Source organism: Sorex fumeus, unplaced genomic scaffold, assembly GCF_029834395.1.
Source record: "Sorex fumeus unplaced genomic scaffold, SorFum_2.1 ptg000037l, whole genome shotgun sequence".
Taxonomy (NCBI): domain Eukaryota; kingdom Metazoa; phylum Chordata; class Mammalia; order Eulipotyphla; family Soricidae; genus Sorex; species Sorex fumeus.
The window spans coordinates 33437453-33453641 of NW_026606094.1; the positions used below are offsets into that span (position 1 = coordinate 33437453).

Genomic DNA, 16189 nt, shown 5'->3' on the forward strand with positions numbered 1-16189 from the left:
CAATTTGAGAAGGACTTAAAAAAAACTCTGATAAGGGAACTGAGAACACTGGAGAGAGCTCATCACACTTCTGGAAAGCAATTTGGAAAATATATTTAAAATTCTAAGTTTAGAGAAATTTCTACTCAAATTTACTTCAAGGGATTTGTTAAAAGTAAATAAAATGGTGGAAAATGGGCACTGGTGGAGGGATGGGTATCTGATCATTATATAATCAAAACCCAAGCACAAAAAATTTTTAAAAAAAAGTAAATAAAATTTTACAGGTTTAAAAGTGTAAGTACTAAAACAGAATGCAAGTATATACATCAAATGATTCAAGTGAGTTTTTGTGAATAGGATATTAGAACTTTTATTTCTTTTATCATAGGTTTTTATACTGCCTTAATTTTTCACACAGAACAAATACAATTTTTGTAATTATAACACATTATTATTAATTTTGAAAGGTGAAAAGATCAGAAGAAAATATACATCTAGGCCAATAATTTCACTTGGTACAATTATTCAAAGAAATGTAATTCAAAATAAGAAAAATATGCATAATAATTAACTTTTTAAATATAGATATATTTTCTTGGGCAATAATTGTAACTATATGCAATACAATTACAAAATGTAAAATTCAGAATATGTGTGCAACAAGAAAATAGGCAATAATTATAAAGTCTTATAGGAACTTGTCACAACATAGCTAATAAAAACTATGGTACATATAAATAATAGAATATTACCCAGACTTAAGAAAAGATAAAGTTATGAGGCTGGAGTGATAGTACAGTGGGTAGGGCATTTGCCTTGCACAGGGCCAACTGAGTTCGATTCCCAGCATCTCATATGGTCCCTCAAGCACTGCCAGAAGTAATTCCTGAGTGTGTGAGCCAGGAGTAACCCCTGTGCATTGCCGGGTGTGACCAAAAAAACAAAAAAACAAAAAAAAGAAAAGAAAAGAAAAGATAAAGTTATGAAATGTGTTGCTATATGGAAGTACTTGATAGTATTATGCTGAGTGAACTTAGTCAGGGGGAGGGAGATCAACACCAACATTCTCTTTTATGTGGGACATAAGAAAACATAATGGTCATGGTTCACAGTCCTCAGTTCATCGATTTACTTGAGCGGGCCCAATAACATTGTGAGACTTGTTACTTTGTTTGGCATATTGAATACTTTGTTTGGCATATTGAATACTTCACGGGTAGCTTGCCAGGCTTTGCCTCAAGAGCGAGATGCTCTCGGTAGCTTGCCAGGCTCTCCGAGAGGGGCTGAGGAATCGAACTCAAGTGGCCATGTTGGCTGCATGCAAGGCGGACGCTCTACCCAATGTGCTATTGCTCCAGCCCAAGAAAACATAATGGTAGAATAACAAATACCCAAAGACAATGGAAACAAAGTCCCTGAGAACTGGAAATTAATTAGGAAACAAGCCACTTGAAACAGCTGGAAGATAGTACAGGGAGGGGGTAAAGTCTATGGTTGAGGGAAGCATTCAACCAGGAGGAGGAGGTAGTGCTGAAAGGTGGTAAAGTGTTATGTATGAAACCCAATTAGTAACAGTACAATAAACCACACTGCAAAAACATATTTGTGTGTAGGAGGGAGAGCATCTCTCATAGAGGCAGACTGGTGGTGGTAGGTGGGAAGAAGTTGGGGGGGATTGGTGGAGGGAAGTGGATGCTGTTGAAGAGACTGATGTTGAACCACTGTATGCCTGAAAACCAGTCATGAATAACTTGGTAATTTCACATGGTGACTAAATTTAAAGCAAAATGAGGGATAGGGATTTGGTTCATGTGGCAGAGTATGCGACATTCATATGTAAGCTACTGACTTGATTCTTGATTATCATGTTTCCTAGAGCACCCAACATGTTCTGTTTGTATCTATTTCTCACATATAGAAGGAGTTGATCTTGGGAAACCCCTTCTAATCTTATGAATAACACTATTAATTTATAAATTAGGCAAGGTATGTTCTGTCAGAATTCTTATATCTAAATCCATATATATATAATATATATACATATTTAATTGCATCTGCTTCCTTTCCTTCAGTCAAATGTCAAACTCCCCTTCCTTTATTCCACTGAATAGATTCCCCACTCGTTGTTAATCAATGAAGCCATCAAATTTACTTGGACATACTCTTGTTTTTAGTTAAGGAACTTACTTCATGTTAAAAATATTTAATTATCCCACTTCAATAATGGGACAGAAACTATTTGCTTGCCACATTGACTAAAAAATCTAATATAACTAGTTTGAGAATTTATGATTTTATTAGATACCTTTTATTGGTGTGTCAATTCCTATGTCCACTTCCTCAAATAGGACTTAGTCGTAGCAGATAACTAATATGGTATGAAATACGTCAGATATTTTCAATCAGCAGAAGTGGGTTTTCATCTTTATTTTGCCACAATGTGTTGAACAACTTGATCTCTCTGTGAATCAGTTTTTGTTTGTTAAGGAAGTACAGTTAGCATAAAATCTCCTAAGTTTTTCTGAAGCTTAACATGACACCTCTGGCATTTAGTAAACTCCATGTTTGAGAGTTTATTCTATTTTCTTTCGATAACCATTAAGGTTAAATCCACTTTGGACAACTATTTTTAAAAAATCTGAAGACAACTTTTTGAATTCTTCCTATATGGTAGGAGTTCAAAACTTTTGCTACTCTGTACGGAGAGGAGTGACCAAATTATATGTAAACCAAATGTTCAAAAAGTTTAAAATGATACAGTATTTGAGAATTAGATGTATCTTAAAACTAAATTGATGTTTAGTTTCCTCTTTGATTCTGCTTGCAACCAAGATGATAACTGAAAAGAGATATAAGAAATGTTTATAGTTTAGTTTATCCTTTCATGTTCTTCATTAATTTACTGTGGTTGTTGTTCTTTCAAGAGGCCAAGGTTCACAGCTCTGTTTTTTAATTGCATTTCACTCTTTCCTACTTCTTCCAGGAGCATCAGCTTTATCATTTCTTGTGAGATTTACAGCACTTCCTTCCATCGTCAGTTTGCTAATAGGCAGTTGTTGAACTCCCTGGAGTCTCAACTAGGAAATATGAGTAGTATGTAATTGCTACAGCTGGAATCGCATCCCACTTCAGAAGCTTCTTAACAGCATTCTCAGATGTGTGAATATCCATTAGTGACCCATGGGGATTACTCCCTGGCACCAAGTTTACCTTTGTGAGGGGCCTGGATGATGAGACTTTCACCTCCAATAAGCAGAAGCTGAGCCAGAAAATGGAGCTCAGAGGTGGGTGAATTCAAAAAGAATGGGTGGGAAATGACAATGCTTTAAAAAGAGAGATATTTCAAAGGAAAACTGTAAAATGTGGCCTTGGAGGGAGTATGTAATTTTAATATTTATATTGAGTAAATAGCTACCATATTTATCAAAATATCCAAGGGCAATAAGGCTAAAATAACATGACTTGATCTTCCTGTGTCTGTTTATGTGGACTGTAATTGACAGTAAGCAACACTGAACTTTCACTTCCTGTTCACTGTATCTAGGACAGACAATACTGAGAAGATGACTCAGTTGCTCCAGAAGCAACTGCTTTTTGAGGAAAAAGCTTCCTGATTTCACCATGTCTCTTTTTAAATATTTCTACTCTTCCTGCCCACGCACAATAGTTCTTTAGCTTCTCTTTTCGCAACAATATCTCTAATGACAGTCCTTTAGATGTTGGAGTAATCAAAAAGTCTCTTGTTTTCAGGTTAAGGAAGAAATCTCTTTGCATGACTAGGCCAATTTTGCAGAAGTAGTCCATGGATTATCGTCTATAAGTGATGCCTACATTATTAAATTTGTGCAATCAGTGTGAATGCCTGTCATGTGTTCAAATAATATGTATAGTGAAAGAGAAAATGCTAAGGTTTGATTTGTGATTTGAAGCCATGATGTCAGCCAAATGAAGAAAGTTTAAAACCAGATCTGGAAAGTGCCTGGTCACACTGTAGTCTCTTACAACTCCAAGGACATTTTTTCCCGTTTAGTAATAACTTTGCTACTTAATATTACTGAAAGAAATATAAGATTTAATGACACAACTTTACATGACAGGTTTTGAATGCTTATATGACTATAAAGATCTTTTAGTTAAAACTAGAAATTTTCTAGGCCAAGAATAATGGTTCAGGAACAAATGAGTAATCAGATTTCATCTACTGGAGCATGTTTTACAACCCTAACTGCGCATTAGAATCACCTAGAGAGCTTTAACAAAAATGTTAGCTGAACCCCATCTTCAGAAATGGTGATTTAATTGGCCTGTGGTGGGCCTAGGTATGGGGTATGTAGTAAAAACTCCCCAGATGATTCTGACATGTAGCAAACATTAAGTCTCATTGCATTAATACCTTGTAGGTAGTTTCTTAGAATGACTTGTGAATATAGGAATAATCTGCTGCCCATCTATTTAGAATGGGAAGACTAGAGAGACAGACACACACAGAAATAAGCATCTTGTATTCTGATTTGAACACATTGCAACATTTATTGAGCTCTTACTGGGTTTCATGTTATTGCAAATACTGGTATTTTAAGAGTGGCTATCAGGGCTCAAGTGATACTGCCGTGTTTAGGGTGCTTGCCTTTGCACACGGCTAACCCAGGTTCAATCCCCGGCATCATATATGGTCTCTAGAGCACTACCAGAAGTGACCCCTGAACATAGAGCCAGGAATAATCCCTGAGTACCTGTGGTTGTTGCCCTGAACAAATAATCAAACAAGAAAAGAATGATTATAAACAGACTGGGGTAAACGATACTTATCAAACAAAATGGAAATGCCTATAAATTATGACTTTGATAAAAGTTTTGACATAAAAGTTACATACTGACAAAGGACAAATGTCCTGCATTTGGGGGGAGTGACAAGTTTCCCAGTGAAATGATCATTTAGCTGATTATCTGTTAGAAAACTGTGAATGCCAGGGATTGAACCCCAGTTCTCATATCTGCAGGATATGACTTCTACTGAGCCAAACTTCTCTAACCATGTTTTACAGGAAAAATATTCTGGGATATCTCCATTTGCTGCTCAGAGGAAAATGGAATACTCAAAAGTGAGCAAGAGCTTTCAAAGTTATACTAGCATCCAAATTTACTTTATTTACTTTTTGGTTTTGTGGCCATACCTGCTGGTACTAAAGACTATGCTTAGCAGTGCTCAAGGTACCGTTTGATGCCAGGAATCAAACCGAATCTCCTTCATGCAAAACACATGCATAGCCATTTATCTCTATAATCCAAAATTTTACTAAGAAATTAGTATATATATATATATATATACACACACACACACAAAGGTATACGACATTTTTTGTTAACAATTAGTCCTTTAAATTGGGGAAGAGGAAGAATCTGGGAGCTGAGCAGATAGTTTCAGCTATGCATGCTAGAATCTTAGGTTTCATTATAGCAACGGATGGTCTTTTGAGAATCATCTGAAACTAATCCAGGAGTAGCCTCCCAAACACCACTGAATGTGGCCTTAAAACATGCAATATAAAAGATTTGAAACTATTATCTATTTTCTTGATATAAGTATTGGCTGAATTATGGCTTCTATAATGTCATTGAATGCAATTTATAATTATTTAAATTGATAATAATTTTTGAAACAGTTACATATATGTATGTACATACATATATATACTGAGAGATCACCAAATTTTTTTAACTTATAGTTTGGATAAATATAATATTTGAAAGAACACCCATATCATCTCATTATCGTCATCTTCTTGCTAATAATAGCAATATTGATCAGTGGTTATCAAAGTATGTTCCTGAGAGCAATGGCCTCAGCGGTATCTCTAAAAATCCAAAAAATGCAAAACTCAAAAGTCCCTTCCTAGACCTACTGAGCTGAAAAAAAATCTTGTATCTAGCAATTTTTTTTTCTAAAAACAAGCTCTTGAGATAATTCTGATGTGTACTCAAGGTTAATAGCCACAGGAAACCCAGACCATAAAAATGTTTTGATTTTTTGGTACTCAATTCTTTTCTAAGAGCCGAAAAAAAACCTTCCTTTGGCCACGTTTTCCATAAACCTTAACTCTAATACAGTAAAACTTCTCGTTTGGTTTGTGGAGATGTCTCAAAGGGTTATACCCTGGGTTTGATCCCAGCACCATATGCCCCTCCACACACACTGCAATGTGATCCAAAAGACTTTTGGGTCCTGAAAGTCTTAAGATTTTTATTTTATATCCATGTATAAATAAATTTCAGTTATTGAATCTCTTTTTAAATTAAATGTATTGTTACGTATGACTTTATTCTAAGTAACAATTTTCTAATATCTCTACTTTATGAAATATTGTATCTGAATATAGAACGCATATTCACACTTTTAGGTCAAGTTGTGCCTGAATTATTGTGCATAAAATAAAATAGAAACTCTGAGGAAATTTGTTAAGTGAATAAGCATTTCTGAGTTGAGCCAAGTTTAAGATAGTTACTATTAACATCTAATAGATGCTTACTATTAACAGCCATGAAAGGGCTGGAGTGATAGCACAGCGGGTAGGGCCTTCTCCTTACACGCGGCCAACATGGCGGACCCGAGTTCGATTCCTCCGCCCCTCTCAGAGACCCCAGCAAGCTACCGAGAGTATTCGATATGCCAGACACAGTAACAACAAAGTCTCCAATGGAGACGTTACTGGGCCCACTCGAGCAAATCGACGATCAACAGGAGGGCCTTTACCTTACCTTTACCTTACTATTGAAAGGAAGGCTGGAACAAAGAGATTATAGATACAAATATATGTAGAAACTTAGGAGGGAAAGCAGTATATTTAGAGGGATATAATTCCACTCCATGTAATCTTCCATCTTAAACTAAATGATAGGAATAACAATGCAGGTAGTGAGTGAGTAGAATGCCTAGAAGTGAACTGTGAACTGATTCAGCTATTTAAACTATGAACTTAGGAAAGTTATTTCACATAGGCATCAAACTGACAAAATATGATAATACTTATTATGAATAACACTAGAAAGTTCAGAAAGCTAATTTTTGTTCTAAATAGAAAAATTAGTAAAAGACTTGAGTCAACAGAAGTTCAAACAACTAAAATCTATGTAAGAATATCTTAAGATAAACATTTATTAGATAAAGGTTAATTTTAGATGTCAAAATCATATTGTAGTTTGATTTTGCTTAAAGAGTACTTGTCATGGGTCAGAGAGATCGTACAGCAGATAAGATATTTGCCTTGCATAAGGTCAACCTGGGTTTGATCCCAAGCATCCCATACGGTCCCTGGAGCACCATCAAAAGTGATTATTCAGTGCAGAGCTAGGAGTGACACTTCGGTATTGCCAGGTATGGCATCTTTTCAAATTTGAATTTTTTTCTTTTTTGGGTCTCACCCAGTGATGCACAAGTGTTACTACTGGCTCATGCACTCAGGAATTACTCCTGGCTTGCTCGGGGGACCATATGGGATGCTGGGAATCGAACCCGGGTAGGCCGCGTGCAAGGCAAACACCCTACCCACTGTACTATCTCTCCAGCTCCTCAAATTTGCACTTTTATTCAAAATAAAATTAAAAAAATAAAAAGTGTTTATCTTTTAGAGACTCAGTATGTGTAGAAGAAATAACGGAATGTGTTAGATTTGATTAAAAGTAATTGCATAAAATGTAACAATAGATTAAATAAAGTGAGACTGCTGAAAACAGAATAGGCACACACAGGCTGCATTTTATTACTCCATCTAATTTTACAGATATGTAAAAAAATGTTAATTTAATAGTGAGTGGTGTGTGGTGACCTAAATTCTGAAGAGGAGTGATATTTTGCCCCTAAACACATATAGATTTGTAAAACAACATTATCCCTCACTAATAAAACAAACAAAACTGAAAACATCCAGATAAAAAGTAAATAAGAATAAAATGGGAAAAACTCCATTTTTCTCTGCTTTAGCGCTTTCTGTTATTCTCTAGGAACATGAACTGTCAAGCCGCTTCAGCCTCACCTCTATGCTTTAGTGACTGCAAAAATATACAAAGTTCACCTAATGGAGAACAAACTAATTTTGCTGTAGATTTCTCCTAACAGCATAAAGTTCACGCCCAATGAATGCAAATAAAGAAAGTTTATATGCAAATAGATACATACACATGAATGAAGTACTCTTTTAGTTTTATGAGTAAGAAATGTACTTCTTATGACTTTAAAAGCCAGTGATAGTGCATTCAGAAAACTAAATGGTTGCGTAAAAGAGACTTACATCTTGATATGAAATAAAGTAACTTTAGAGGCTGGTGAGATGGTTTTGAATTCATGCTTGCCTGTAGACGTATGGGATTCAGTCCCTGTTACCACATGTACCCTGAGCAATGAGTCAGGTACAGCCCAAAGGGGGAAAAATAGAAAATATTCTAAGTGGTTGTTGTATCACATGAATTTACAGTAATTATTAAAAGGTTAATACTTTGCTAAACATTTGCAAATCTATCCCTCAGGAAAGATTTTGAGTTTTTGCATATCTAAGTAACAGATATGCAATATGAGGATCAAAAGGAAAATGTATAGCGAACATTGAACTTCATTAAACCTATCCAAATCCTACTTGATTGATAGAGGACAGTTTTCACATCCTCTCAAAATAAATAAACGTAGCTCCATGTTTTTAATTGTGTATAGTTGTTCCATTTAGAACTGATTTTGGTAACCTTAGTAAACTTTCCATGTAGTTTATTGTTGTGGTGAAGAAGAATATTTGACTCCAGAAAACAAATTTATGACAAAGAGACATTATGCTTCAAAATCACTTTTTGAAGCAATATTGGTAATGAATGTATAATTAGACCTCCTCTTAAAAATATCTTAAATGAACTTAAAACTTTGGTCTTATCTTTTGCAAATATGTGACATTCTCACAACCAGACACTTGTAATTAAATATGAATCCAGTGTAAATATGAGAAGTCATAAATCACAGTATCTTTCTTAAACTAGCTTAGTGCACTGTGTATATATTTCAGGGTGTGTACTTCACTGTGTATATAATTAACAGGAGCATGCCTTAAGCATGCTTAAAGCAAAGCAAACAAAAACTCCTCTATTGTTTTGCTATTTATTATTGTCAGTGCAGCCAATTACTGATGAGATCAACTCCTAATTGATGAAAAATAGCGCTTATGAATTATGAAAAATATGTTGGGGGTGCTAGGGATAATACAGGGGTTGCATAGGATGCATAGAAACTAGGTTTAATTCTATATGGTTCCTTTGAGCTTCGCCAAGTACTGCTCTAAATGCCACAGCATCACTGGGGTTGCCCAGATGTCCTTCACACTGCAGCCTGAGTAGCATTACATTCCTGGACCCTTGCACTGAATCCAAGAACCAGTTCACTGAGAACCACCAATGAGACCCAGGACAGCTCAGAGTCATCCCTCTGTTTATCCTCAGAATGAGTTTTGACCTACAATATAATTCTAATTATCATACTACTAACAAAGCAGTCATCTGTGGAAGAGGACATTATAGGAGGCTACCCACCATTAGTAATAACCATTGCATCTGTAGCATGGTCAAACAATGTAATTTCCAGAAATAATATGCTTTCTGTCACTGTCACTGTCCTCCCATTGTTCATCGATTTGCTTGAGCGGGCCCAGTAATGTGTCCATTGGAGACTTTGTTGTTAATTACTGTGTTTGGCATATCGAATACATCATGGGTAGCGTGCCAGGCTCTGCCATGCGGGCGAGATACTCTCGGTAGCTTGCCAGTTTCTCCGAGAGTGGCGGAGGAATCGAACTCGGGTCGGCCATGTTGGCTGTGTGCAAGGCAAATGCCCTACCACTGTGCTATCGCTCAAGCTGAATTTATCAATAGTTTGCAGAATTCATGACTTATTTTTCAGTTATTTGCACAAAGTTTGATCACTTATACTGAATGTTTATCTACAAAAAAGTTATTATTTTCTTTAATCTTAGATTTTTGTTTTAGATTTGTTTCATATTTTTGTTTTAGTATTTAATATCCATAAATGGTTTCCTCTAATTGAACTTAGTGCTAATGATTTATGAAAAGAAATAAAATATGTCCACGTTAGTTCTTCAGAAAAGAAAAGATGCTTGGACTTTTATAGTTTTGGATTACATTTTCTTTTTCCAAACTTGTATGTCCTTCCTTAGTCCACAGGATTATAAGATGTTACCCACAACTAACGATAACCCTTGACATTTGTGGTGCCATCAAAGTATTAGGCTGGAAAAACAGGTAGCATTACATTGCAATATGATAACATAGTCCTTTCAACTGAGTTTAGACAGTATTAGTGTTAAGTTACATAGCATTCATCATACTGACATGAATATGAATGATGAGCTACAGCACTGATACCCGACCCAGACCTCTGAACTCAAAATCATTCTCTCTCATGAAATCTTCTTGATGCATACTAGGAATAACAGAATAATTATTTCCATTTACCTGAAAGCCTAATAAAACATAAATGTACCATAAACTCATCAGGTGGCTCAAACTATATCCTATATCTATTGTATTTAGACAGCACTTTTATTTTTTCAATTTTTTGGTGTAGAAAATTCCTGGTATTACCCTAAAATCAAAGTATGCCTTTTAAAAGGAACAACTATCAAAGAAAAAATGTGTCCTTAATTTTGGCATATGAATTTTATTGGGATGGATCTTTGGGCTATACCCAGCTGACTTCTGGACTTAGCCCTATCTCTGGGTTTAGAGATCATTCCTGGTAGTGCTTGAAGTACCATATGTGGTGCCAAGGATCAAACCCAACTTGACCATATGCAAGGAAAGGGCTTTACTCACTGTACTATATTAAACCTCACTATATGAATATTTTAAATGAAATGAAATGGACTGAGGATATGGTTGGAAGGGTTGTAGTACATGCTTTGCTGCAGGGATTAATTCCTGCCACTGTATAGAGCCCTGAGTAGTACATCAAGAATAACCACCAATATCACTGTATGTGACCCCAAAACTAATAAAACAGTGAAAGTAAATGAAATTTATTGTCTTTGTAAAACACAAATCATTAAATTTTTTGAGAACTAACCAAAGGAAGCCTAATATGCTACTTGAATAAAGTTCTGCCAACCGCTATTCTGATAAAGGGTTTATATCCAAGATATTTAAAGCACTGGTAAACTTTACGAGGAAAAAAAACTAATCAGGATATGTGGAGAAGAGATTAACAGAAACTTCCTCAAAGAAGACATACAGATAGCCAAATGCTATATGAAAAATAAAATGCTCTGCATCACTTATCATGATGAGAAGTGCAAAACCAAACAATCAAGTGTCATTTCATACCAGTGAGGCTGACATAGCAAAGAACTAAAACAACTAGTGTTGCCATGTCCACGTTAGTTCTGCAGAAAAGAAAAGATGCCATGGATATGGGGGGAAAGGAACCCTCATTCACTGTGGTGGGAATGCCCATTGCTCCAACTGTTCTGAAAAGCAATATGAACACTTCTCAAAAAAACTGGTCTTGGTGTTCCATACGACCCAGCAATTCTGCTTCTTTGCATCTACCCTAATGGCCCAAAAAATATTCTGAAAATATATTTGGACTCCTATGTTTATTGCAACACTATTTACAATAGCCAAATGAGAAACAACTCAAGTGTCTAATATCAGATGACTAGATAAAGGAACTTTGGTATATATACATAATAGAATACTACTCAGCTGTAAGAAACAATAAAATCACGCTATGTGGATGGATCTGGATGGATCACACTAAGTGAAGTTACTCAGAAGGAGAGTGACAGACAAAGAATGATCTCAATTATATTTAGGATATAAAGAAACAAAGTACTGGTATAATAAATGCCCAAAGGCAACAGAAACTAAGAACTAAGAACTAGTCTTCACTAGTAATCTTACCACAGGAGAAGAATGGAAGGGAGGCACAGAGAGAGAGAGAGAGAGAGAAAGAGAGAGAAAGAGACAGAGAGAGAGAGAGAGAGAGAGAGAGAGACAGAGGGAGGAGGGAGAGAGAGAGTATGTATATGTGTGTATATGTGTGCGTGTGCATGTGTGTGTGTGTGTGTGTGTGTGTTGTGAAGAGGAGACTAGGATATTAGTAGAGGAGAAATAGACTCTCTAGGGCTCTAGGGGAGGGAATGGTGCTAGGTTCTGTTATGGATGAAATTCTACCATTAAAATATTATAAACCACAATGCCTAAAATAAAATGAAAATTAAAAATGTTGTTAGCATTAGCTCACATTCGATAGCACAGCGGGTAGGGTGTTTGCTTTGCACGTGGCCTACCCAGCCGACCCAGGTTCGATTCTTCCGCCCCTCTTGGAAAGCCTGACAAGCTACCGAGAGTATCTCACTCACAAGGCAAAGCCTGGCAAGCTACCCGTGATGTATTCAATATGCCAAACACAGTAACAAGTGTCACAATGGAGACGTTACTGGGCTCGCTGGATCAAATCAATGAACAATAGAGGACAGTGACAGTGACAGTGACAGTGACAGATAGCATTAGTACACCAATCTAAAAGCTGAACATTTTATTTATGATCACTTAGAAGAAAGATTTAACAAATACCTGTATCTCTTTGGGTCCTTCAAATCATATACATAAGCACACACTGAAGATATTCTCAGAATGTTGGCTCTTTTATAATTTTTATTCCACAAAGACATTTAGGTCTAAGTGGGTCTTGAAACAAAATAAGACATTTTTATTACTTAGGGGAGCCAAAATGCTGTAACATTTTTGAAACTATGTTAGTGTTTCCAATTATATGCATATTTCAATATAGAAAGAGAAAATATAATATTATTGATTATATTACTGATGTTTGTTTATATGTTATTGTATGGAAATTGTGTGAAGAGTTAACTGAAAGTACAGAAGGATTGTATAAACACCAATAAATACCAATTTACATGAATGGACAGAAGCACACTGTGCTCCCTTCAGCAGCACATATATGAAAATTGGAATGAATTAACCAACTTAATCACCATAGTCCAAGAGTTTATTGTATAGCTTTGGAACTAATTAGTATAAGTATAGTTACTGTAAGTTCACAGTTTATAATAAGAAATCAGTATATATTTTATAAATTTTACCAATGTCATATAACTCTTAAAATTATTACAGATCAGAGGTTGTTTTTTAACAGATATAAATCAATAATAGTTTTCTCACTATCCCTCCAAGATATAAATACAATTTTTAGGTTTGTTATTCAGCAAGAGGTACAAAGGAAATAGGTATGTAAAAACTTGGTTTCCTTTCTTTGCCCATCTACAATATGTATACTCGGTGATCCCTAACCATAGAATATGTGATAGTCTAATTCCTGTGTTTTATAGTCTTAGAATGATGAGGATGAGATATTTTGTGTTGGGGGTAAAAAGCTTATGAAGAACTATGAAGTTAAAAATAAAGAAATTGAACAATTTTTTTCTTAAGCATTTAAACTCATATAAGATGAGAGTAATTTCCTTTTCTCCCATATTATTATTGACACCAAGGTACAGAGGCTCAAGTTATATAGAGTCCATTTACTTATATATCAAAGTAAGCCTATGTATTAATCCTATGTACTTATATATAAAAGTGTACAGGCTGAAAGGGCTTGAACACATGCTTTATATGCAAGAGCCCTATGTCTGGACTCTGGTACTGCATGGAACCCTGAGCACTTCACTGGAAATAGCCCCAAGACTCTGCATATGATCCCTGAATAAAAGAAAACCAAAAAGGTTTGAATAAGGAGTTAGAAAAGTATGTTTTATTCCCAAATCTTGAAATCAGCGAATGTGTTCCTATTTGGAAAATTTAAAAATTCAAAAATTAAAGAAAGGAAAACTGTGTTCTTCCAGATGTAAGTCACAACAAGACAATTGTGGATTTTCAGAATGGGTACTAAATTCAGTCACAAGTGTTATTATGAGATACAGAAAAAAATCAGGGAGAAAAAGAAAAGCTAAGTGAAGACAGAAATTGGAGTTCTATAGCCATGAACCAAGGAATACAGAAATTAGAAGAGGCATGAGATGATTGTCCCCTAGCAACTTGGGAGAGAACTTGGCTCTACTCAGACTTGAATTTCAGAATCATAACCTCTGAAACTGTGAAAAAATGAATTATGTTGTTTGCCAACCTCTTTATGGCAATTTATAATGGCAACAACAGTAATTTCATACATAACTCTCATTGGATAAATTAAAGAAATCCACCTTTTAGTTCTTATTATAAATCACTATATTGGCACCATCTAAAAACTTTACTTTGGTTACAAATTTGGAGATTCAAGCACACAGTAGGCACTCAATAAATAGGTATTGATAAGGGGCCAGAGCAATAGTACAGCAAGTAGGGCTTTCTCCGTGACCATGACCAACTAGGTTCATTCCCTGGTACCCTTTATGATTCCCAACACTCTCCAGGAGTGATCCCTGAACACCAAACGACAAGTAAGCCCTCAGCAATGCCAGCTGTGGCACAAAAAAACAAAACCTATGTTTTGATAAATGGCATGTATCTTTTAAAACCACAGTTTATACAAAATAAATGATGTAAACAACATTATAGCCAAGACCATCCTGAAGAAAAGAATAGAAAGTTGGGAGGAACATATGTGCTGACTTTAGATTATGCTATGTAGTACTGAAATAAAGATTAACCTCTCAGATCAGTGTCATGATAAATCATCCAATTTAAGAATGCTTAATCTGTAGTACTGTCCTCCCGTCATTCAGCTATTTGCTCGAGCGGGCACCAGTAACTTCTCTATTATGAGACTTGTTGTTACTGTTTATGGCATATCGAATACGCCACAGAGAGCTTGCCAGGTTCTGCTGTGCAGGCAGGATACTCTCAGAAGCTTGCAGGGCTCTCCAACAGGGGTGGAGGAGTCAATCCCGGTCAGCCATGTGCAAGGCAAACGCCCTACCCGCTGTGCTTAGAATGGTTAGTCTATAATTTAAAAATCTCTGCGTATGAAATAAAGGAAAGCCTTTCAACAAATGTTACTGGGAAAACTGGATAGCCACATGAAAAATAATGAATTTGGATCGTATCTCACACCACACACAAAAGTTAAATCAAATTGATTAAAGAGCTTCTCACATGGAGGAGCCTGGCAAGCTCCCCATGGCGTATTCAATATGCCAAAAACAGTAACAACAAGTCTCACAATGGAGACGTTACTAGTACCTGCTCGAACAAATCGATGAAAAACGAAAGGACAGGGCTACCTACAGTGATTAAAGAGCTTGAGATTAAATCAGAACCTATAAAATATATTTAGGAAAATATAGACAGACCCCTCCAAGTTATGGCCTCCAGAGGTATTTTCAATTATTTGATTCCCATGGCAAAAATAACAAAAATAAATAAACAGGTCTTTATAAAATTCAAAGAAGAAACCTAGACCAAAATTAAGAAGAAACCTAGTGCTTACTTCAGCAGCAAATATACTAAAATTGGAACAGAGAAGATTAGCAGGGCCCCTGCGCAAGGATGACTCGCAAATTTGTGAAGCATTCCATTAAAAAAAAAAAAGAAGAAGATGAAGAAGAAGAAATCTAGACCAAAATAAAACAACACCCAACCGAATGGGAGAAAATATTTGTATGCAAAATATAAGATAAATGACTAAAATCCAGAATATACATATAGTATTCACAAAGCAGAGCAACAAAATAACTAAAACCCTATCAAAAAATGAGGAGAGGAAAGTAACTTACAGTTCCATGAAAAGGACATAAGGACATATGGATGACCAACAGACATTTGGAAACATGCTTATCTTTACTTATTATTTAAGAAAATGAGAATAAAAATGACAGTGAGCTATCATCTTCCACCAGAGAAAAAAGAACACTAGAAACAACCACAGTTGATGGAATGTGGTGAAAAAAGAACCTACATTCGCTGTTGCTGGGAATGACCTCTCTTCAGGATCTATGGAAAACAATTTTCAAAAATAGATCTCTCATATGATCCAGCAATTCCTCTTCTTTTCATCGGCCCCACAAACACAAACATTTCAAAAGATAGAAAGGGGTGGGGTGATAGTACAGTGGGTAGGGCATTTGCCTTACATGCAGCCAACCCATGTTGGATCCTTGGTACCACATATGGCCCCCAGAGCCCTTCCAGGAGTGATTCCTAA

The 16189-nt window shown here is 35.8% G+C and overlaps 1 pseudogene; it reads left to right on the top strand.

Annotated features, from left to right (window-relative positions):
• Nucleotides 1–15471: 15471 nt before the first annotated feature.
• On the top strand, nucleotides 15472–15569 carry LOC130027840 (uncharacterized; annotated as a pseudogene).
• Nucleotides 15570–16189: the final 620 nt, after the last annotated feature.